This window comes from Natator depressus, chromosome 2 (genome assembly GCF_965152275.1).
Source record: "Natator depressus isolate rNatDep1 chromosome 2, rNatDep2.hap1, whole genome shotgun sequence".
NCBI lineage: Eukaryota > Metazoa > Chordata > Testudines > Cheloniidae > Natator > Natator depressus.
In genome coordinates this window covers 261,154,304-261,178,600 of record NC_134235.1, presented here as the reverse complement: position 1 = coordinate 261,178,600, position 24,297 = coordinate 261,154,304, and the positions used below count along the sequence as shown (strand labels likewise).

Sequence of the window (24,297 nt, the reverse complement as noted above, 5' to 3'; positions counted from 1 at the left end):
ACCTCTCTCCAGGGCCTAGCTCTATGGCCTTCCTGACAGGGTCCGCTCCCCACCGCCCACATGCTACACTTCACCCCAGCTTGCTGCCCTGTTGTCCCAGCGCCGCCTCAGCTCCTCCCGCGGCCGGCCCCACCCTCCGCCTCCCGCGCTCGCCAGGATTGGCTGAGCGCGAGCTCGCTGCGCAGGGATTGGCTGAGCGTAGAGGCCCGCCCTGTGTGTCAGCGGGCTAGGTTACTCAGCGTGAGGTCGGCGGCAGCCTAGTTGCGGGTGCCTTAGTACTACTCGCTCCCTCCCCCTCCCGGCCGGGCCCGCAGGGAGAGTGACACTCATCAGGCGGCTCCAGCAGCTCGCAACCGCCATCCCTGTCGGTAAGAGCCTCCGTGGGGCTCCGACGGCGCGAGCGGGGAGGGTCCCCGGGGCAGGGTGTGTGTGGGGGACCCCAGGGGCGGAGCGGAGCGGAGGCGTGGGCCCGGCGGCCCGCCGGGGGGAGGGGAAGGGAAGGGCTCTTGCGGGGGTCCGGCGGGGGTTTGAGGGTGAGGGGAGAGCAGGGCCCTAGAGGAGCTGCTGGGGCGCCGGGAGGGGGGGAACTCTTAGGGCAGGGCCCTTGGGGGTGGGGTCTTGGGAGCGAGGGGGCAGCGGTGCGGGTGGGGCCCTGGGAGTGAGGGGGGCAGCGGTGAGGGCGGGGTGGGGCCCTGGGAGTGAGGGGGGCAGCGGTGCGGGTGGGGCCCTGGGAGTGAGGGGGGCAGCGGTGAGGGCGGGGGGGGTTCCTGGCGGGGGGCAGCGGTGCGGGTGGGGCGGGGCAGGGCTCTGTGTGTGTGTGGGGGGGCAGCTGTGACTCTGGCAGAGGGACCCTGAGGTGGGGTGCCCAGCGGGAGTTGGTTGCAGAATTGGGGTGGCTGTGAGGGTTGATTATTTCTTCCATGATCCTCTGGGGTGGAAGGGGTGAAGTGGTTACCCCCCACCGTCTCGGGATGGGGTATGACACCCCTCTTTCTTTCCCTGCTCAGGAGCCTGAATCATTTCCTAGCTCCATCCCTTAGGCAGCTTTCTCTTTGCTGGCAGTGGCTGTCGTATCAATGTCTGTTAGGGGTTTCTTGGGGGGCTACACTGACCTAATCAGACCCTTTGCCCCACTTCCCCGCATAAGCTGACCCCTAGTGATATGGGGCTCTGGCCTCTGGTCAGCCCTGGGATGGTCTGGTAGAGAGAGGGACGGAGTTGGGACCACAAACCTTTGCTTGCTATAGGATTAGTGGGTTTTCTACTGGGGGAAGGGCACACTTGAATAAGTACACTCAAAATTTCCCCAGCCAGAACTTCCCAAAATCTCACTTCAGAGATCTGAATCTCATCCCTTCCCTCCCTCAACCAGAACACCCAAACTTCCCCTTAATCTCCCTCCCTCCCAACCCCCAATAATTCATTTTTCTTCAAATTAAGGGATATGGGGCATTTTATGCCTTTTATGGGAATGGGAGTTGAATTATAAATCACAGGCTGGTGAGGTGGCAGAATCCTGTTCAGTGCAACAAACTGGAACATTATGGGGGTTAATTTAATTTGTGGTAATTAACAATATTTTGTAGTAAGGGTGTGATGGGCTGCAATAATTGGCACGTATAAAAGTGACAGGAAATTCAAAGTGGGGGTGGGAGGAGGAGCATCCTGCAGCATCTCTCTTGAGCAAGAGAGATGGGGGATTTGTGTCTGGGTCATCCCAGAGGAAGTGGGAGCTTCTGGCAAAGGTTTTGTTGCATTGGAGGGAAGAGGCTATGTTCCTAGTGATAGCTTTGCTGTTCCTGCAGTTTTATTTGAAACAGCATTTTCGTGAACTCCTCTTCCTCCCTTTTCCTTCCCCTCTCCCCCCACGCTCAAACTCACAGAAACACATATGTGTTTGGTCAAATACAGTATTGCATGTTTCAGAGTAGCAGCCGTGTTATTCTGTATCTGCAAAAAGAAAAGGAGTACTTGTGGCACCTTAGAGACTAACAAATTTGTTAGCCAGTATTACATGTGTTAGGGCTTCTTATCTGGTCCTCTTGAAGCTTTGGTAATGTGGTTCCTCTCTGCTTCCTTGCTACAATTCTGGCTGGCTGGTCTCCTTCCCTACTTTACAAGGATGGTTGTGGCATTGCATCAGGGGATATTTGTGCTGTAATTCAGTAACACAGCAAGGATAAGCATTTGCAGAGCTGCTGCTTGCTTGCAGCTTGATGAGATGGGTGTGGTAAGCTGAGTGGATACAGCAGACGCTAGGCCTATACGGTAACACTGCCCAGTCATCAGCATAGAGATTCAAACGCCAAGCTATTTATATAAATTAGGCCTAGTTTCAAGCTGAGCACATTGATTTAGAAGGAACAGTTGTCATATTTTCAGTATTAAATGAGTGTTTGCTATGACACTATATAGTACTGTCACTGGTAAGTTTAGAAACAAGTGCCATGGAGTTGTTGGATATGAAAAGTCCACTCTGAATAAACGTATTCCTCGTTAGGTGTATCTTGATCCTGACAGTATGCTTTGTTGTTGTAATGTTCAGTCTCTTTCTGTCAAATTCATGCCCTGATTAAGCCTATTAAAGCTGAATTAATATTTTAGCCCAACTTTCCTGATAAACCTTCTTTAGCTTTTAAACCCCATCACCATTGTAATAGTCTTCATTTCACTTTATCTTTGGTGGGGTGCCCAGCGGGAGTTGGTTGGAGAATTGGGGTGCCTGAGAGGGTTGATTATTTCTTCCATGATCCTCTGGGTGCAGGAAGGGAGACGTTCCCAGCTGAGTCTATGGAAGGGGTGAAGTGGTGTGTGTCCCCCCCCCCCCCCCCCCCGGTTCTGTTTATGGGTGTCTAAGCTCCTATTACAGAGGTGGGCAAACTTTTTGGCCCAAGGGCCACATCTGGGTGCGGAAACTGCATGCAAGGCCATGAATGTAGGGCTGGGGCAGGGGGTTGTGGTGTGGAAGGGAGTGCGGGGTGTGGAAGGAGGTGTGGTGTGCAGGAAGGGGCTCAGGGCAGGGGGTTGGGGTGCAGGAGGGAGTGTGGCGTGTGGGAGGGGGCTCAGGGCAGGGGGTTGCGGTGCAGGAGGGGTGCGACGGGGCCCAAGGTGGGGTTGCAGTGCAGGAGGGGAGTGGGGTGCGATGGGACTCAGGGCAGGGGGTTGGGTGTGGGAGGGCACTCAGGGTTGGGGTGCAGGAGAGGTGTGGCAGTGGGTTAGAATCATAGAATATCAGGGTTGGAAGGGACCTCAGGAAGTCATCTAGTCCAACCCCCTGCTCAAAGGAGGACCAATCCCCAATTAAATCATCCCAGCCAGTGCTTTGTCAAGCCTGACCTTAAAAATTTCTAAGGAAGGAGATTCTACCACCTCCCTAGCTAATGCATTCCAGTGTTTCACCACCCTCCTAGTGAAAAAGTTTTTCCTAATATCCAACCTAAACCTCCCCCACTGCAACTTGAGACCATTACTCCTTGTCCTGTCATCTTCTACCACTGAGAATAGTCTAGAACCATCCTCTTTGGAACCACCTCTCAGGTAGTTGAAAGCAGCTATCAAATCCCCCCTCATTCTTCTCTTCTGCAGACTAAACAATCCCAGTTCCCTCAGCCTCTCCTCATAAGTCATGTGTTCCAGTCCCCTAATCATTTTTGTTGCCCTTCGCTGGACTCCCTCCAATTTATCCACATCCTTCTTGTAGCGTGGGGCCCAAAACTGGACACAGTACTCCAGATGAGGCCTCACCAATGTCGAATAGAGGGGAACGATCACGTCCCTCGATCTGCTGGCTATGCCCCTACTTATACATCCCAAAATGTCATTGGCCTTCTTGGCAACAAGGGCACACTGTTGACTCATATCCAGCTTCTCCTCCACTGTCGCCCCAGGTCCTTTTCTGCAGAACTGCTGCCTAGCCATTCGGTCCCTAGTCTGTAGCAGTGCATGGGATTCTTCCGTCCTAAGTGCAGGATCCTGCACTTACCCTTGTTGAACCTCATCAGATTTCTTTTGGCCCAATCCTCTAATTTGTCTAGGTCCCTCTCTATCCTATCCCTCCCCTCCAGCGTATCTACCACTCCTCCCAGTTTAGTATCATCCGCAAATTTGCTGAGAGTGCAATCCACACCATCCTCCAGATCATTTATGAAGATATTGAACAAAACCAGCCCCAGGACCGACCCTTGGGGCACTCCACTTGATACCGGCTGCCAACTAGACATGGAGCATTGATCACTACCCGTTGAGCCCGACAATCTAGCCAACTTTCTACCCACCTTATAGTGCATTCATCCAGCCCAGCGTAACTTGCTGACAAGAATACTGTGGGAGACCGTGTCAAAAGCTTTGCTAAAGTCAAGAAACAATACATCCACTGCTTTCCCTTCATCCACAGAACCAGTAATCTCATCATAGAAGGCGATTAGATTAGTCAGGCATGACCTTCCCTTGGTGAATCCATGCTGACTGTTCTTGATCACTTTCCTCTCGTGTAAGTGCTTCAGGATTGATTCCTTGAGGACCTGCTCCATGATTTTTCCAGGGACTGAGGTGAGGCTGACTGGCCTGTAGTTCCCAGGATCCTCCTTCTTCCCTTTTTTAAAGATGGGCACTACATTAGCCTTTTTCCAGTCATCCGGGACTTCCCCCATTCGCCACGAGTTTTCAAAGATAATGGCCAATGGCTCTGCAATCACAGCCGCCAATTCCTTTAGCACTCTCGGATGCAACGCATCCGGCCCCATGGACTTGTGCACGTCCAGCTTTTCTAAATAGTCCCTAACCACCTCTTTCTCCACAGAGGGCTGGCCACTTACTCCCCATGCTGTGTTGCCCAGCGTAGCAGTCTGGGAGCTGACCTTGTTCGTGAAGACAGAGGCAAAAAAAGCATTGAGTACATTAGCTTTTTCCACATCCTCTGTTACTAGTTGCCTCCCTCATTCAGTAAGGGGCCCACACTTTCCTTGGCTTTCTTCTTGTTGCCAACATACCTGAAGAAACCCTTCTTGTTACTCTTAACATCTCTTGCTAGCTGCAGCTCCAGGTGCGATTTGGCCCTCCTGATTTCATTCCTACATGCCCGAGCAATATATTTATACTCTTCCCTGGTCATTTGTCGAATCTTCCACTTCTTGTAAGCTTCTTTTTTATGTTTAAGATCCGCAAGGATTTCACCGTTAAGCCAAGCTGCTCGCCTGCCATATTTACTATTCTTTCGACACATCGGGATGGTATGTCCCTGTAACCTCAATAGGGATTCCTTGAAATACAGCCAGCTCTCCTGGACTCCTTTCCCCTTCATGTTATTCCCCCAGGGGAATACCCAGTTCCCTGAGGGAGTCGAAGTCTGCTTTCCTGAAGTCCAGGGTCCGTATTCTGCTGCTTACCTTTCTTCCCTGTGTCAGGATCCTGAACTCGACCAATTCATGGTCAGTGCCTCCCAGATTCCCATCCACTTTTGCTTCCCCTACTAATTCTTCCCGGTTTGTGAGCAGCAGGTCAAGAAAAGCTCCCCCCCAGTTGGCACCTCTAGCACTTGCACCAGGAAATTGTCCCCTACATTTTCCAAAAACTTCGTGGATTGTCTGTGCACTGCTGTAGTGCTCTCCCAGCAGATATCAGGGTGATTGAAGTCGCCCATGAGAACCAGGGCGTGCAATCTAGTAGCTTCTGCGAGTTGCTGGAAGAAAGCCTCATCCACCTCATCCCCCTGGTCCGGTGGTCTATAGCAGACTCCCACCACTACATCACTCTTGTTGCTCACACTTCTAAACTTAATCCAGAGACACTCAGCTTTTTCTGCAGTTTCATACCGGAGCTCTGAGCAGTCATGCTGCTCCCTTACGTACAGTGCTACTCCCCCACCTTTTCTGCCCTGCCTGTCCTTCCTGAACAGTTTATAACCATCCATGACAGTACTCCAGTCATGTGAGTTATCCCACCAAGTCTCTGTTATTCCAATCACGTCATAATTCCTTGACATCACCAGGACCTCCAGTTCTCCCTGCTTGTTTCCAAGGCTTTGTGCATTTGTATATAGGCACTTGAGGAGAACCTGCTGATCGCCCCTCATTCTCAGTATGAGGTAGGAGCCCTCCCCTCACAGACGTTCCTGCCTGTGCTTCCTCCTGGTATCCCACTTGCCCACTTACCTCTGGGCTTTGGTCTCCTTCCCCCGGTGAACCTAGTTTAAAGCCCTCCTCATTAGGTTAGCCAGCCTGGGTTGGGGTGCAGGAGGGGGTATGGAGTGTGGCAGGGAGCTCAGGGCAGGGGGTTGGGGTGCGGCAGGGGGTTGGGGTGCAGGAGAGGTTTGCGGTGCCGGCTCCGGCCTGGCGCCGCTTACCTGGAGCGGCTCTGGGGTGGCAGCAGCGCCACTCCTGGAAATGGCCAGCACCATGTCCCAGGGGTAGGGGAGGAAGCAGAGGGCTCTGTGTGCTGCCCTTGCCTGCAGGCACTGCCCCCCGCAGTTCCCATTGGCAGGGAATGGGGAACTGCGTCCAATGGGAGCTTCGGGTGTGGAACCCACAGGTGGGGACAACATGCGGAGTCCTCTGCCTCACCCCCTGGGCCACAGGGACATGGTGCTGGCCACTTCCGGGAGCGGTGCAGGGCCTGCGGTGCCATGGGGGTGGCAATCCTGCGGGCCAGATTCAAAGTCCTGAGGGGTTGGATCTGACCCGAGGGCCGAAGTTTGCACACCGCTGTCCTATTAGGAGAACACCTTGGTCATCTTTTCCAGGAAGAGCAAGTTCACTTTGTTGTACTTTTCTTCGTGAGAGAAATTTTTAAATGTGGAATCCTCCTGGATACCTGTATTGCACATTCTGGACAATTATATTCTTCCTGTGAAAAGGAGGCTAATACTGAACACAGTGTCTAAAGATCTAAGCAGTGTGTTTTCAGTGAGATACTGTTTAAATATTCAGTGTTGAAAACCACTTGTTTTTCCTTTAAGACTTAACTTTGGGGGGGATTAGTGACCTCTCTCTCCCTCCCTCCCTCACACCTTGTTCTTGCAGTGACCAGCAGGTAACCTTGTCTGATGCAGCCTTAGGGTATGTCTACACTGCAGTTAAACACCTATGGCTGGTCTGTGTCAGCTGATTCAGGCTGCAGGGCTTTAAAATCGAGGTGTAGGTGTTCGGGCTTAGGCTGGAGCCCTGGCTCTAGGACCTCCCCCCCCCCCCCCCATGGAGTACCAGAGCTTGGGCTCCAGCCTGAATGTCTCCACCGCCATTTTACAGCTTGAGCTCAACATGGACCAGCTGTGGGTTTTTAATTGCTGTGTAGACACATTCTTAGTGTCCCTTTTGTTTTCAAACTGCAGCTGAGTACTGTGCTGATGGCTTGAAGGATTTTACAACTGTTAAATTCCTTTCCTGTTGATTATGGCTTGAATGTTCCACTTACTATATGCTGGGGTAATGTTCTGGTATATTACCATCTTATTCTGATTTACTTTGCAGAGTAGTTTTCTCTTGCTTGCAAAATCCAGATCCCTTTCAATTATAATTTATTATTGCTCGTTGCAAAGTCTCAAATTTTAGTAATGCTGCCAGTCATAATACCAGTGGCTACTTGGTCAATCAGAATGTAGGGTTGCAATCACTTTTTTGTGGTAAAATTACTTGAATCGTTTTAGAAAATATAAATGAGAACTTTCTGACCATTCTGGAGGGTCTCAATTACCCACATGTCTAGAGACACAGTGAAGGATCCCTGGCTCTGTGGTCCACTCAGATCAGGGCAGATGGGTTTTTCAGTTTAAATCAGCTTCATTAAACTTGTATTATAATAGCAATAATATCATTGCTCCTTTGTTTTCCTTGGAAATAATCCCTGTGATAAATGATGAGCCCAAAGGCAGGATAGTTTTGAATCTGACTTATTACCTCAAAAGCAGAAGGAAATTTGATATTATCACTTAAATCTCTTGTTTAATATGTATTTATTAAAGTGACTTCAGTGGAAATATCAAATTCAAAGAAGTTTCAGTGACTGGAAGCTATAATGGCCCAGAGAGATGAAGGTCAGGATAGTCAACGCTCACCCTGACAACAGTCTTCCCATTGGTGTGGCTTTCCTCCCCTCTAATAGCATTGGAGAAGGATTCAGTCACTTTGGTCTTTAAGGAAAAATAGAATTTTTAAGTTTACATATTTATATGATGCCGATAAGCTACTCTTTGAAGCTTTAAAATCTGACTTTACTTGATTAATTCCTTAACGCTAATACAACAAGGAGTCCTTGTGGGACCTTAGAGACTAACAAATTTATTGGGCATTAGCTTTCATGGGCTAGAACCCACTTCATCAGTTGCATGGGTTCTAGCCCACGAAAGCTTATGCCCAAATAAATTTGTTAGTCTCTAAGGTGCCACAAGGACTCCTCGTTGTTTTTGCTGACACAGACTAACACGGCTTCCACTCTGAAACCTGTCTTAATGCTAATAGTAATTGATTCAGATCATTGACCTGCAGCATGCAGACTGGTACAGAGTTTGATTCCAAGAAGTGCCGAACACCACAACTCCTCCTTGGGATTTGCAGATGCTCACCATCTCAGGATGTGCCCCTTATTGCATGGAAGTCCAGCGTGCTACCTGAAGGCCTATTTTAATGGACTATATCATTTGGTTGTTGGAAACAGGAAACTGTATGACTTCATAGAGACTAACCAATTTATTTGAGCATAAGCTTTCATGAGCTACAGCTCACTGCATCCGATGAAGTGAGCTGTAGCTCACGAAAGCTTATGCTCAAATAAATTGGTTAGTCTCTGAGGTGCCACAAGTACTCCTTTTCTTTTTGCAAATACAGACTAACATGGCTGTTACTCTGAAACCTGTATGACTTCAGTGTGGGTTTTGTTGTCGATAAATGCATCTTTGTGGCTATTTCATCTCTGCCGGTGCAAATGTTCATTGTGGACATACAATTGGTAAAGGAGAGAGGCCAGTAGGTGGGACTATCATGGCTTACTTTCCTATAGTCTAAACTGTCAAATGAAATTTTGCAATTAGTTTTGGTTTATATGCATGTTAAATGCATATATGTAACCATTTTATAAGAGAGCCAAATAGTTCAGTTTTAACATTGTTTTGAAGAAAACAACCATTTGCCCTCTGGTTTTAGGGACACCATTAGGCCAATTTAAGCGTTTTGTTAACTAAGGTTTTATTAAAAAAAAAACAAACCAGACTGATCAGCTGAAAAATTTTATGAAATTAAAACCAAGCACACTTCAGTGGAAATGGTTTATTTTTAAAGGAACAATGTTATTTTAATTGAGCAAGCTGAATGCAGCCGCAAAAAGTTAACAGCGTACATTTTAAAAATGTCAGTTGATAATCTGAGAGACTGCCAGTAACTCAAATATAGACGCATTCTTTAAAAATATGAATCTTAATCTGTATCCTTTCTTAAAATGGTTTCAGGCTGGCAAATTCTCAGTATAAACAGATGAGTTATATATTCTTTCTGGGGTTTGTAAGAAAAGTGCTGACACAGCCTTAATTTTATTGAACAAAGTTATAATTATATTTGAGGTTCCAACCCCTGTGATATCCTAGTGGTTACCTCCATCTCCAGAAGTAGATGGACCTGAGCCACAAAATCAGATCTGGATTTCTGTGAGATTTAAGTCCAGAGTTTTAATTTAGGCTCATTAGTACTAGTAAGAAAAAGTGACCGATGAAGTGTGCTGTAGCTCACGAAAGCTCATGCTCAAATAAATTGGTTAGTCTCTAAGGTGCCACAAGTCCTCCTTTTCTTTTTGTGAATACAGACTAACACGGCTGTTACTCTGAAACCTGACTGTTGACTGTCACTCTGTTGTGCTATTCTTGAGCTCGTTTCCCATGCAATAAATCCTTTACCAGTAACCTTGGCTAGTAAATGCAGTTCTAGCACTGAACCCTTCGTATTTACATACAATTAGTATTGTTGTACAGGCTTCCATATTCTGATGGAATATGCCAGACTTATGACTAAGGGAAACCACTGGTCAGACAGTAAATAGAATCATAGAATATCAGGGTTGGAAGGGACCTCAGGAGGTCATCTAGTCCAACCCCCTGCTCAAAGCAGGACCAATCCCCAATTAAATCATCCCAGCCAGGGCTTTGTAAATCTGTCAGGATACATTTAATCATGTATAATTAAAATGAAAGTAGTGGTTACTTATGGTATGTTTGTGCATCAGTTTGGCTTTTATAGTCTTATTGGAAAGACCATTAAAAATTTATTCTGCTACTTCAAGCTTAGAGTGGAAGAAAGTCTAATTTTTTTCCTTTGACAACTGGGATTGTCACACATCCTACTCTTGAGAATCGCATGTGTAGATGGGAATATTTTAATTTGTTTTACTTATCAAAAGATGATGTGTATTAATGTTCTGGGGTTTACTCCCTCCTGGGTGCCTGTGCTAGTGGTCTTGAGCTGACATTCTTGTTTGAAGTATAACTTAATTAACCTTCAGCAATAGATGATGAAAGTGCAGGGTACTTGGACTGTGTGGGTGAGATGGCAGCACAGCATCATGGTGGTGATGTTAGCTCAAGACCCAGCAAAAATTGCATTTGAAATAGGAAGGCCTCAGAGGAAGAGAAGAGTAATGTCTTGCCACCTGGTGGCTGTGGGCATTGACAACAGGATTTTAAAGGGTGCATGTGCTCACTAATAGCTATGTTGAATGGAGGACAGTCAGTTTGAGTAGTTTTTATAGGTAGTTTATTGTAATAGACAAAGCCTGAAGGCTGTGTTCCCATTGTTCAAAATATCTTCAGTCTTCCACAGTTTAGAAGCCTGTGCCATGCCCTGATACATAGTGGTGTCCATGTACAAAAGAATTCCTCAGTGGGAAGAAAAGGTCAGTGAAATCAATTCCTGGATGTTCTGCAAATATTAATTCTGCAGCAGTGTGAATAATGTATTTTGGCCAACAATAGCGCAGTAAACTGCTTATGGAGAAACAACGAGGAGTACTTGTGGCACCTTAGAGACTAACAAATTTATTTGGGCATAAGCTTTCATGGGCTAAAACCCACTTCATCAAATGCATGGGTTTTAGCCTACGAAAGCTTATGCCCAAATAAATTTGTTAATCTCTAAGGTGCCACAAGTACTCCTCGTTGTTTTTGCTGATACAGACTAACACGTCTACCACTCTGAAACCTACTTATGGAGAGGTGTCTAAGTAAGGTATTTGAAGTTACAATATGTTAGAATTTAGGAGCAGACTGGAGAAGTATGAATCTGGTCCCTGAGCCCTTGGATATTTACAAGCTTGGTTGCTCTGGAATTTTAGGTCAAAGGGTTATGGACAGATGTTAGTGTGCATAAATGGCATTTAAACTCTAAAATAATTAAGATTTTTCGTATGTCAGAATTGTATTATGGAGTGCAAAAACAAAAAAACCCCTCCTGATCAGGATTTGTCCTAAGCTGACTCTGAGTAGGACTATGAATTGTGCGTATCTTCATGTGGTTTTGTGTCCTGCAAGTTTGCACAGGGTGCTTAAGTCAGGGCTTGAAAAATGTACTACACATGATATCCAGTGGGTTAATCCACTAGCTAGACTAAAGACAAATGAAAGACGAATGAGGGTTCCACAAGTAAAGCTCGGTAACTCCTTCTTTTGTTCTACAACCTCCTCTCCCCATGCTATATTCTGATCAATAGGTCAGGTCCATCTTTTGTATCACGCTCCCTCTAGCTGGGTTACTGAAAAGTTCAATTCCCTATTGTGCTACATGACTGGAAAGGAGAAGGCTTTCCTTTTCCCTCTCCCTGAGTCCTAAGCCTATTCTAAACCCCTAAGTTTCTGCTTTGAGTCTCATTCCCATTGAATAGCCCTAGTATCTGGTACTGATGTTAGCAGAGCTTTCCTAAGGAACAGCAGAGTAAAACTGACATTCTTCAATTTTATTGCTGTCCATAGGGTTCTTACTAGTAGTAGTAAAACTTGACTAGCCTTGTTAGTACCACTTGGCTGCTGATTGGAAGAATGACTAGTATGAGCATCAGCAGAGGCATTGAAGCTATCTGCATAGTTTGAAAGATGGCACATGCTTCATTAGCTCACGTTTTACTGGTGGGGAAATTCTGCACCTCTGCACAATGCAGAATTTTATTTTTTCATGCAGAATTTGTGATTTCCACCAAAAGGAAGCATTTTGGTGGAAATCACAAATTTCAGCCCTGCGTGCAGTGGGGCTGACAGCCAGAGCAGAATTTTGCTGAATTTTAAAATATTGTGTGCAGAAATTTTAATTTTTTGACTCTGTTTCCCTAGGAGTAACATTTGGAAGGTTGTTTGCAACCATGTGGACTAAAAGTTTTTTTTTTTTTTTTTTAAATGGAAATATAAATTCTGCAGAAATGGCTGGTGTCATTGAATAGTCCTAGTATCTGCCACCTTCTCTCACCTGGGCAAATAAGTGATTTTTTTTTTTTCAAGCCCACTGTGTTTGTACTGCTGTGCATGCAGGGTTCTGTGGGGGTACAAATAAGGTTAAGTACTAGGCATAGTTCTCTGCACTGGGTGGCATGTGTCAAGCCTCACGTATGCTTATTCTTATACTTGCAAGTACACGGGGTACAAAAGGAGTAGAGCTTGCTTAGAAAACGGGAATGTCCTAGTATGGCCTTAAGTATAATTCTGATCATGCTAATGAGGAGATTAACTACGTATCCCCCCTCCCCCACCCTCTTTAAGCTTTCTGCTGCTGTGCAAGAGCGCTTGCTGGCCAGGCAGCAGTGTGGAATCTGGCTTACCTGCCATTCTTGAACTGTTCATCCCTTTTCACCTTGTGACTATATCATGTGTGGAACATGCAGTGCCTGTACTGTGCAGGATCAAGACCAGGATCAAGTGTCTGTATCCCCTGTATCTTGTCATGATTATCTCCACATACAACTGGTAGTCCTAGTTCATTAGGTTAGTGTCCCATATAGACAGGCACTTATCTCAGTCATTATTTGAAAAAAAAAAAAAAAAAAGAATGATCACAGTAGACAACTTCTATGGCAGGTTGCTTGCAGCCAGTTTTAACGTCAGTTTTTAAAACTAGCTTTGTGTGGATAAAAGAAAAGGAGGACTTGTGGCACCTTAGAGACTAAAAAATTTATTTGAGCATAAGCTCACGGAAGCTTATGCTCAAATAGATTTGTTAGTCTCTAAGGTGCCACAAGTCCTCCTTTTCTTTGTGTGGATAGAGCATCCTTAGCAAAGCTGTCAGGAATCCACTTGAGCATGCAGTAGGCTGATCTTGCTAGTCAGCCAAGTGCCAATACTTTGAATATTTCATCACTAGCAAATACTGACATTTTAATTTGAATGCCCCCATGCATCCTTCAGACTGCACGTGGTGAAATGGCATCTGTTTCCCTCTGTCAGATCACTCCTGGCACTGGCTCAATGGGCAGGGCTAAAATGGCCTGAGGGGGCTGGATCACATGTAGCTGTAGTCCTACAGGAAGATGCCTAGCTTTCAACTGAAACTGAGGCTGACTGAACTACATGCAGCCAGACAGGCTAATTATGTTTTGGCAAGGACTAATTGGAACTGAAATTTAAGCTCATAGCTGTTATTTTGCAGCTTTCTTAGTCCAAAAGCTACCCCTTTTCATAAATTGATTAAGATACATGATGTATGTTATTGTCTAAGTTGCCTTTTTTTTTTTTTGAAAAGCAGATTTATTTCTGAATGTGATTAGGTCATATATTTCCAACATTTTTGTCTGGGAGTGAGTCACTGTTTCTTTTGTGAAATTGCATTAGTGCTACCTTACCCTGGAAAGTAGCTTTCAGCTGAAGTTAGAGTGTTGACACTTACTTTAAACTGGAATCTTTTATCAGATGAATTTCAAAGCATGTTTACAAACACTTGAATTATGACTCCTGAAGTGCTAAAATACCAGATATCAGTCCATTCCTATTGGTGGAAATCCTCCAGTGATGGGGATGTACTTTCTGAGCATGTTTAGCTTTTGCTTTTTTCTCTGCTGAATTTTGAACTTTAAATTGAGGGGGTTAGAGCATCTGTGTGTAGCTTAATTGATGTTTATGAAATACTTTAAATCCTCTGGAAGAAGACATCATGTGCATGTATCCTCCATTTCCCCATCTATTTGTACTTTTCACTTGTTGTGCCATGTCTGCTATGAGATTGTAAGCCCTTCAGTATAGGTAACATGGCTCTGTGCATCTGCTTCAAGGAGAATAACACATTTAAATGCTATGAATAAATAACAGAAGTGCAAAGCATTAACACTTGAAAAAATTACCAGAAGTTCTCGCTGAAGGACTAATGTTACTAACCAAGGATGAAGTGGCAGAATTCCAGTGAGATTGAAAGGCAGTGCCTCAGTGAAAAGACCAATCCCCCAGGAGATGGTGTCCCTGAAGTCCCTAGATCAGGGGTGGGCAAACTTTTTGGCCCAGGGGCCACATCTGGGTGGGGAAATTGCATGCAGGGCCATGAATGTAGGGCTGGGGCAGGGGGTTGGGGTGTGGGCGGGGGTGCGGTGTGCAGGAAGGAGTTCAGGGCAAAGGGTTGGGGCGTGGGGTGTACGAGGGGGCTCAGGGCAGGGGGTTGGGGTGCAGGAGGGAGTGCGGAGTGTGGGGGGGCTCAGGGCAGGGGTACAGGGAGGAGTGCGGGAGGGGTCTGGGGGCTTAGGGCAGGGGGTTGGGGTGCAGCAGGAGGTTGGGGTGTGGCAGGGGGTTGGGGTGCAGGAGGGGTATGGGGAGCATGAGGGGGCTCAGGGCAGGGGGTTGGGGTGCAGGGTGCGGTAGGGGGATCAGGGCAGGGGGTTGGGATGCAGGAGGGGTTCAGGGTGCCAGCTCTGGCCTGGCACTACTTACCTTGAGTGGCTCTGGGGTGGCAGCGGGGCTAAGGCAGGCTCCCTGCCTGCCTTGGCACTGCACCACTCCCAGAAGCGGCTGGTACCACGTCCCTGCGGCCCCTGAAGTGGGGGTGGGGAGAGGGCTCAGCACGCTGCTCTCCCCTGTGGGTACCTCCCCCGAAGCTCCCATTGGCCGTGGTTTCCCGTTCCCGGAAATGGGAGCTGCGGGGGGCTGTGCCTGCAGGCGGGGGTAGCATGCGAGCCCTCTGCTGTGCGCTGCCCCCCTGCTGCAGGGATGTGGTGCTGGCTGCTTCCAGGAATGGTGTGGGGCCTGAGGCGCCAGGGGATGGCTATCTGCCTGTGGGCCATAGTTTGCCCACCTGTGCCCTACATAGTGCTATCTTTCTTCAACCTCTTGCTATTAGGAGTCTACTTTGAATCCCTGCTCCACACACACACTCCTGGCTTCTGGAAGGAAGAATTTTTTTAGCCTTGTTTGTAGCAGAAAAATCTTGTGAAATGTTACCATTGTTAACACCATCTCTGCTCCACTGGTATTAGCACTGTTGGGAGCACTACAGTAGCTGGGCAGCTGTCAGTTTATGGCATTTAAAATGCTGGTAACGAGCCCTGCTCTTAGCAGGTATGTTTATTATGGTATTTAAAACTCCTGTAGCTAGTAGTCTGTCTATACTAGGTCTCCTAATGTGATGAACACTGGTGGAACTGAAATTGTTCTATGAACTGATAAAACTTAGCAAAACTTCCCTAGTGCAGTCAGGGCTTTTATGTCTGCCTCTCTGATCCCTTCCCAGAACATCTTGTGTGTATGTAGGAATCGCTAATACACTACCCACCCCATAACCTTCTGTCTGCTTTGTAGACAGTGAACTCCAATATTCTCTTGTCCCCTTCCCACCTCCCTCCAGTCTTTTTTGGGTGACCCTTCTCAGATAATTGCTTCAGTATTTGTTGGTATTAGGGAAATTAAAGTAAAACCGTTATAAATTGTAATCAAAGTGGATGAGGCACACCTTTTGGACCAACTTCTGTTGGTGAAAGAGACCATCTTTCGAGCTATACAGAGCTCTTCTTCAGGTTTTCTTTGTAGCTCGAAAGCTTGTCTCTCTCACCAACAGAAGTTGGTCCAGTAAAATATATTACCTCTCCTATCTTGTCTCTAATATCCTGGGACCAACATGGCTATAACAACACTGCAAACAGTTGTTTCTTGTCTGTTTCACTTCTGCCTAGAGCTTTCTGATTAGCAACGGTGAAAGCAACCATAGTCTTGTCTTCACTTTGCTGTAGTTTAGGAAAGCTGCCAGTAGCAGCAGAGGCCCTGAAGCTCTGTCTCTGCAGACTTGGGAAGACAGACAAGAAGAGGATCACATTTTGAAAGTTATCTCTTCAGTCAAACCATCTAGAAATTTCAGTTTTTAAAAGGAAAGTTTAATTTGGTTAGAAATGGACTTAGGCTCTCTTACTCACCAGGGGCACCAGTGGATTTTTTCAAGTTGAAATTATATATCCAGCAGCAGATCAAATAGGTTGTTTGGTGATCTTCATGGGAACACCTCCTGTGAAAGTGGGTACAATTTTAAGGATGGTATCTGGTAACTATTGATGCATGGCTCTAAAATTATTACTTTGATTGTAACTTACTCTTCATAATGTTTTCCTTGATATTACTTTAAAAAACCTTCTCTGATAAATCTCTGAAATGGGAATTTGGAATGTAAAAAGAAGCAGTAAGCAAAAAGGATGGGTTTTATGCTTCTTAGGAAACATTTGATAACAGCAGCAATTGGTGCTTTTGAGCTGAGCATTCATGTTCCTGCTGAGGTGGGCAGAAAGCAGCTCGAGAAACTTAAATCAGTTTCATAGTACTCACAGCATTACTCTAAGATGTTTCCAGCCATTTAGCATGATCAGGAAATAGAGATTTCTGTATCATTGGTTAAAAACACATGCAGAATTTTTAATTTAAAGGCATTATAATAAAATTCCATGCATCATTACAGCACAATGTTTGTTGCGGATATATTCATTCACCAGATGAAACAATGTATGACATTGCAGTATGATGCAGGTAACCTAAGCTGCTTTCTAAACTTGAAAAATGAATAATTAATGAAAGTGTAAGGAGAGTGATCACTTTAGATAAGCTATTACCAGCAGGAGAGTGGGGTGGGGGGAGAGAAAACCTTTTGTAGCGGTAAACACCCATTTTTTCATGCTTTGTGTGTATAAAAAGATCTTCTGTACTTTCCACAGTATGCATCTGATGAAGTGAGCTGTAGCTCACGAAAGCTTATACTCAAATAAATTGGTTAGTCTCTGAGGTGCCACAAGTACTCCTTTTCTTTTTGTAAAAGTGTACTCTGACATTTGGATACCTTCAGATATTTCATCTGATACGATTTGTTCAGAATATGATCTTCTCTGTGCTGAGAATTAAAACAAAACCTATAATTTTTGCATTAAACCTATATCTTTTTATTCCTGTATTCATTTTGTCCAATAGTCTTTCTTAGGATACCAGCATTTTGGAAATGTCCTGCCTGACAGATTGTACTACTTTGATTCTGCTTGTGCTTTGAGGGATGAATTGCTGGAGTTTTACTCATCCTTTGGGTAAAGTGCATTTTTTTTAGCCATGAGGATTCATCACAGTACACAGGACAGTAGGATCAAGTGTCACACTGGAGATTACATGTTTGTTCTGTGGTGACCCTCTTAGTAGCTTGCATTGGTGAATGGCTGGATTTGTAAACTTGTATATCTGCGTTAACAGTGTTTGATTTAACTCTGGCTTATTTGCTTTCCCTCCAACCTAATTTCAGATTTGTGAATTCACTGTTCAGGTTTGAATCTACAGCTCATCTGAAGATCAGAATGCTTGTGTGCTTAGCACATATTCTTAGGTTTGGTAATTTGTTCTGAACAAATTTTCTGATGTGAAAAATATAATGTGTGGAGCCTGCAGGATGCTGAGAAACCAAATACATGTGTCCAGTAACCTGCAGATCAGCTTCTGGGTTTAGGTGTTGTTTCAGCAGACATTAGCTGTGTTGGTGTGGCAATTAAAATATACTGTAGTCTTGCATTATGTCATCACTTATCAGACACAAAATTGAATTTGGCAATAGGAAAAATACAGTATTTGCAAAATCTATACACAGAATGTTATGAGTTAACTATTCATGTGTGATCTCTTTTATGGTGAGTGTTTCTGTATGGTTCCTGCTGCTACTATGTCCAAATAATAAAGCAAAATGATTATGGTCTCCCTTGAGGTGGGAGAGGGGGACCATAACTTAACTTTTTGCATTTTCAAGTTTGGTAATTTTCTCATACTCTGAATTCATTTGATTATTTATTACTAATTGAAGAGATTACATAGGAATTTCCCCAATAGGCACATTATTCTGTGGCTGTCTGTTACAGGGATTCTTGAGTCTGCCATTGCATCTTATCTTGTATACTGCTGGAGACTAGATACTGTAAAAGATAAACTGCTGCTCTGGTCCGGTCTGGCAATTCTTATATTCCCTGTCTACTAATTTGCTCTCTCTTCTGAATTATAAAGCTTACAAGGATCACTTGCTGTGAAGGAACATTTAACAATTGATTATAAATTGCATTGAACATGAAAACAATTATTGCTTATTACAGGTATAACCATACTTGTTAACTGTGATATTACCCCGGGCCCAATCTGATGGACAGACAGCTGTGTCCCCTCAATTCCCCAGTCTGAGGTGCCTCTTACACTGCTTTGCTGTGAGAGCAACCACTCTTAGACTGCTCACACATGGCTGTCAGCATGTAAATCACTCCCAGTTATAGTGTATGAGTGCTATAGTCAGCCACTTATGCGCTACATTGCAGGGTGACACCCCCAAACTCCCAGTCCCAGACTTTCCCTCAGGAATGTGCATCTTATACTGCCTAGCACCCTCGTGGACAATACAAGCTCATACGACGGCCGTCATTTCATTGGTAGATAATCATATGTACAAATCTTATTATCTCAAATGGAGTTTCCCAAACACGTCAGTCCAAGCACACTGATTTAGATAAAACAATAAAACAAGTTTATTAACAACAGAAAGATAGATTTTGAGTAATGAGGCGTAAAAGTCAGAATTGGTTACAAAGAAATGAAAAGTAAAACACAAATGAACATCTAACTTAACAAGCTAAATGAATTCAAAGCAAAGGTTTCTCTCACCATGTGCTTACAGCAGTCTGGCTGGATTCCTTTCAGTCAGGACCCCACCCCAGTTCAGTATTACTTACCTGAAAGTCAAGGATTGTTGATGCTGTGAGCAGAGAGAAAAGGAGGAGTATTTTGGGGCATCTGTTGCCCTTTTCTTATAGTTCTTTTTCCTTTGAAGATCATCTCCAGCTAGGGTTCAGGAGACAGGAAATCTGTGGGGATGAGAATCTTAAGGTGTTTCTTTGCCAAAATGTAAATTTCTCACTCGCACCCTTTTTCCTGCCAAAGAATGGCCGCTTACCCAGGTGATAGTTTTGTTGCCCAGGTGATTTGGTTTTGGTGACGCCTGGTTGAGGCATCGGTTTGCCTTTTGTCTCCGAGGAACTGGTTTGTGTCTGCCTTTGCAGACTTGGAATATGTCTCAGTCATATCATACAGAAAAACCTTATAACTTTATATACAATGTTGCCTCATGTTTTACCAGGACAATAACGATCAGCAAATTATGAGTTTTCAAATGATATTTTGTACAAAATCCATCATAGCCTTATAAAAAGGGTGAATGCAGGGTTACAGACTCACATGAACACTGTATTGCAGTCCATGCAGGACACTTCACAAGTTAAACAAAGACTAGTTTAAATCATCTGTTTGCTCCTTCTGCTACCATGACCCACTCCTGTGCTGCAGAATCTGCTCTCCCACCCTCCTCCTGCTGCTTCTCTTCTGTCACTCCCTTTGCTGGTTCTGCATCTGCCTCATCCAATATGTTTTGATCTCCCACGTGCCCTATTATGCTGTTTCCTCTACTGTCCCCATTCCTTGCCTTCCATATGCCACTGATCAGTCTTCTATAAACATTTAAAACCATCCCACAAAACTCAATAAAAGGATGTATTGCTATGAGTGAGGAAAACGTGGTTCCTGCTCCAAAGATCTTAACTTGTAAATAAGACTTGAACAATACAGTTTAGTAGCACCAGATAAAAGTATGACTTCAAAGCACTGCAGATCTTTAAAATTCTGTGGCTGACTTGCTGTTGAAACACTGAGATTTTCTTTATGTGGGGGATTTTCAAGCATAAGGTGTGGATGGAATAAAGCCCAAAAATGGCATTGGGAAGCTACATAAAGGGTATTTATTTTTAGGAGGGCGACCAAGGTGGAGTGTAGTCTGCAGGTGGAAGTGAGCAAAGGTGGACAGGTTCACATGTGGATGAATGAGAAACTTGAACTTGACATGAAAGGTGTGAGGAATACACAGCAGGGATTCAAATAAGGGAGTGGCTTTGAGCAATGGACGAGAAGTAGTTAAGTCATTAAGGATGATGTTCTGTTCACATTTGGTACTCTGTTTTAAACATTAACTTTTTATTTCTCTAAAACTGTTTCTTTAAATAAGAGAAAATGACTGCATTACTCCTTCAGGATAATGTATCTGTCAAGTTTGAAGCTCTAAAGGTTCTGGTAACTAATAAATCTGTGGGTCTTACCTCTATGGTTGGCTGTCACTTTTTTTGTTTGGAGAGGTGGAATATTTGACTAGCTAGTTTATTTTAATTATAAAGCATTTTTCAATAGATAATGCCAGCACAAAGTCTCCACTCCTCTCATACTTTATTTTTAAAAGGTCTACTTGTGCTCGTAGTAGTCTGAAAAGTCGTGGACTCTGGACAAAAGTAGAGGCTTTCCCTATCATGTCACAGTGGAGATTTTGAAGAACCTGGCATTCCAAAAGCAAAACTGTAAGCGTCTCTCATAGTTCTATTCCAGTAGCCACCGTCAGCTAACACTGGAAAGCCATTTGGTAGCAACTACAGCACAAGTGTCAAACTCCTTTTGTGGAGAGACCCGTATTTCATTCTTAATTACGGTCCATTGCACTGGAGTATAAATTCAGGACTGCATACTACCCTTAGGCTATGTCTACACTGTGCACTTTACAATGGCGTGGTTGTGCCTCTGCGGCCATGCTGTTATAAGGTAAACAGTGTAGCTGCTCTTTGTCACCAGGAGAGAGCTCTCCTGGCGACAAAATAAAAGCACCCCCAACGAGGGGCGATAACTTTGTTGACGGGAGTGAAATCTTTTGTTCAGGGGTGTGGTTTTTTTCCCACACCCCTGAGCGACAAAAGTTTTGATGAAGAAAGTGCAGTATAATCAAACCCTTAATCTACAGCTGATCTACTCATGTCACTGTGGTGTTTGCACAAAATTTTAGGGTGAAATATGGCTTTTATTTTGTCTTGCAATTAATTTTAAGGTACTGAACAAATGATGTTGCCTAACTTCCACATTCCATGGCAGTCAGAGAAAATATTATCCTGCTGGTGCACCAACACTATTTTTGCCCTTAGTTTCTCTTTTTTCCGCCCTATTCTCCCCTTTTTAAAGTGTTCATATCTCTCCTCCTTTCTTCCCTATGCTTCCAACCTTGTCTCCATTTTTCTGCTAAAATGGTGAGCTGTGAAATAGTGCTGATGTCTTAGTATCATATTTAGGCTTTAGCTTTAACAACCTAGTGAGGTGAATGAGGGAATTCACATCTCAGTCGTCGTCATTTCAGGCTATGTGCAGACTCAGGAAGATAATGTCGCACTGGTAACTTTGAAAATGTGAACCAAGTGTAATCTTTGTAACAGTGAGGGCAAAATATAATCTCATTTTAAATTAAGGGTTAGATCCTGTAGAATCTGAATGTGCTATGCAAGTCCAAGTCTCACAAATACATCAATCTGGATGTTTGACAACCCTGAACTAAAGCATAAATTCGGCTCTAGTTTATCCCTAATTGTAATCAGCTGTAGTATAAAAATTGACTTTATTGTCTTAGTTATTTGTAGGTGAAATAAGGGTGCTGCTCCAAGATCTAGATTTTAAAGTCTGGAGTTGCGTACCTGAATTTATAGCCGCCCTCCCTCCGCCCCCCAAAATGTTCCTGCTGTGAGACCGTTAAGCCCATCTCTGTGTCTTCCAGGGTTCTTTAATCCTTTTCTTTGTCAGTTTTCTATGATTAAAGAAGCTGCATTTGGGGAGTGGGAGGAATAGAGTTTGTAGCTTTTGAGGGAAATGTTCTTGCTGTAGCTGATTTGCTCTCCCATCTGTCTTAATGAAAGCACTGCTCACCATCTTGCGCTCCTCTGTGCTGAGAGGATGCGCACTGATTAGCTTTCTGTAACACCATTTCACAGATGGCATGGTTTACTTAGATCAGATTAGTTCTGTTTATACTGTAGCCCACAGACAAGATGCTGTCATGTGGAACTGGGAGACACTTATTATGTAAATAGTACTTGGCTTTAATACGACTTGAGTTTTATGAGAACTTTTAACTACTTTCCCTCCCCTGTGTCCCAAAGGCTCTTTCATTTGAGAAACTAGCTGTTTAATTTTGATGGATCTTATACTCTGCCTTTTTTTGTCCCTGAAGTCTGAGACCTATTTGCTATTGCTAATATATAATTTGTGTATAATTTGCCTTATTTTTGTAGACAAATATATTGACTGCACTGGTTTTTTAATATCTTGAATCAGACTTTAATGGCAAATTTCATTCTATCTAATCTCATTCTGAGGTACTGATGTAATCGAATTAAATGGTTGAGAATGGACTGAATAGAAAATTAACATTTAAAAGTTTCAGAGTATATAATGCTGGACCTGGCTGAATTTTGCTGCTGGGGAAAATGCAAATGAGAGTAAAAGCCCATTTATACACTGTAGTGTGTATAAATGTGCATGCATGCTATCCAACATTTTCAATTTTTTGGTCTGTTAAATTAGATTCATTGTTAGGTTGATTAGGTCTAACGTTTAAGTTTAGTGGCTGTTTAAATTTTTTTTACAAAACCTGAGATTGGCATAAATGTGTCCATAAAAACTTCTGAAATTCCACTGAAAACAATTCTTGATGGAATTTAAACACTCTGTAAAGTTTGGATCCCAAATATTGCATCCTTGTGCTAGTGAGTGAGAATATAAATGCTGAAAATTTGAAAGAGAGAAAGCAGAAACCCTACAAGGAATGGAAGGAGGGATGGATCATCAAGATGAGCTACCTCTTGGAGGTCAGAAGGTTTAAGAAAAAAATGAGAACTGTCAAAAGCCAAGCAGAGTTTGACCTTGCAAAGGAATTTAAAACCAATAGTAAAAGGTTCTTTAGCCATATATAAAAAAAGAAAAGGAGAAAAGAAGCAGGACTGCTAAGCACTGAGAAAGGGGCGTGGAGATTAAAGATAATCTAGGTATGGCCCAATGCCTAAACAAATACTTTGCCTCAGATTTTAATAAGAGTAATGAGGAGGTTGGGAACAGTGGCAGAGTGACTAATGGGAACAAGGATGTGGCAGTAGAAATTACCGTATCTGAGGTGGAAGTCAAACACAAACAGTTTAATGGGACCAAATCGCGGGTCCCAGATAATCTCCATCCAAAATATTAAAGGAACTATCAAATGAAATCACAAGCCAAATAGCAAGAATTTTTAATGATTCTCTAAACTCACGGGTCACACCTCATGACTGGAGAATTGCAAATATAGTACCTATATTTAAGAAAGCGGTGGGTAGTAAGAGAGAGTTATCCAGGAAACTACAGACCCTTTAGTTGGACCTCAGTTGTATGCCAGGTTTTAGAACAAAATTTTGAAAGAGAGAATCGTTAGGGACAAAGAGGTAAATGGTAATTGGGATAAAATACAACATGGTTTTACAAAAGGTAGATTGGTCTTGCGCAATCTGATCTTTCTTTGAGAAGATAACCAATTTTCTAGACAAAGGAAATGTAGTAGATTTGAACTGCCTGAATTTCAGTAAAGCATTTGATACAGTTCCACATGGCATATTGTTAGTTAAATTGGAGAAGATGGGGGTTAATACAAGAATCTAAAGATGGGTAAGGAACTGGTTAAAGAGGAGCCTACAATGGGTCATGCTGAAAGGTGAACTGTCAGACTGGAGGAGGTTACTAGTTACTCAAGGATCAGTTTTGGGACCAGTTTTACTTGTTTTCATTCATGACTTTAGCACAAAAAGTGGGAGTTTGCTAATAAAATTTGCAGATGACACAAAGTTGGGAGGTATTGACCAATATGGAGGAGGACAGGAATATCACACACACCAATTTGGACAACCTTAAAAACTGGAGTAATAGAAATGGGATGAAATTTAATTATTCAAAGTGCAAGTTCATGCATTTAAGGATTAACAAGAATTTTTGCTGTAAATTGG

The 24,297-nt window shown here is 44.0% G+C and overlaps 1 protein-coding gene across 7 annotated transcripts in view; it reads left to right on the top strand.

Annotated features, from left to right (window-relative positions):
- Positions 1–207: 207 nt before the first annotated feature.
- MAP4 (microtubule associated protein 4) overlaps positions 208–24,297 on the top strand; it is a 276,127-nt gene continuing 252,037 nt past the window's right edge. For 6 of the 7 annotated variants that reach the window (XM_074946504.1, XM_074946502.1, XM_074946501.1 and 3 more), the window contains exon 1: positions 210–368. The gene's annotated coding sequence lies outside the window, so the exon portion shown is untranslated. Of the gene's footprint in view, positions 369–24,297 lie in introns of all 7 variants that reach the window. The other variant, XM_074946503.1, reaches the window with a different exon arrangement.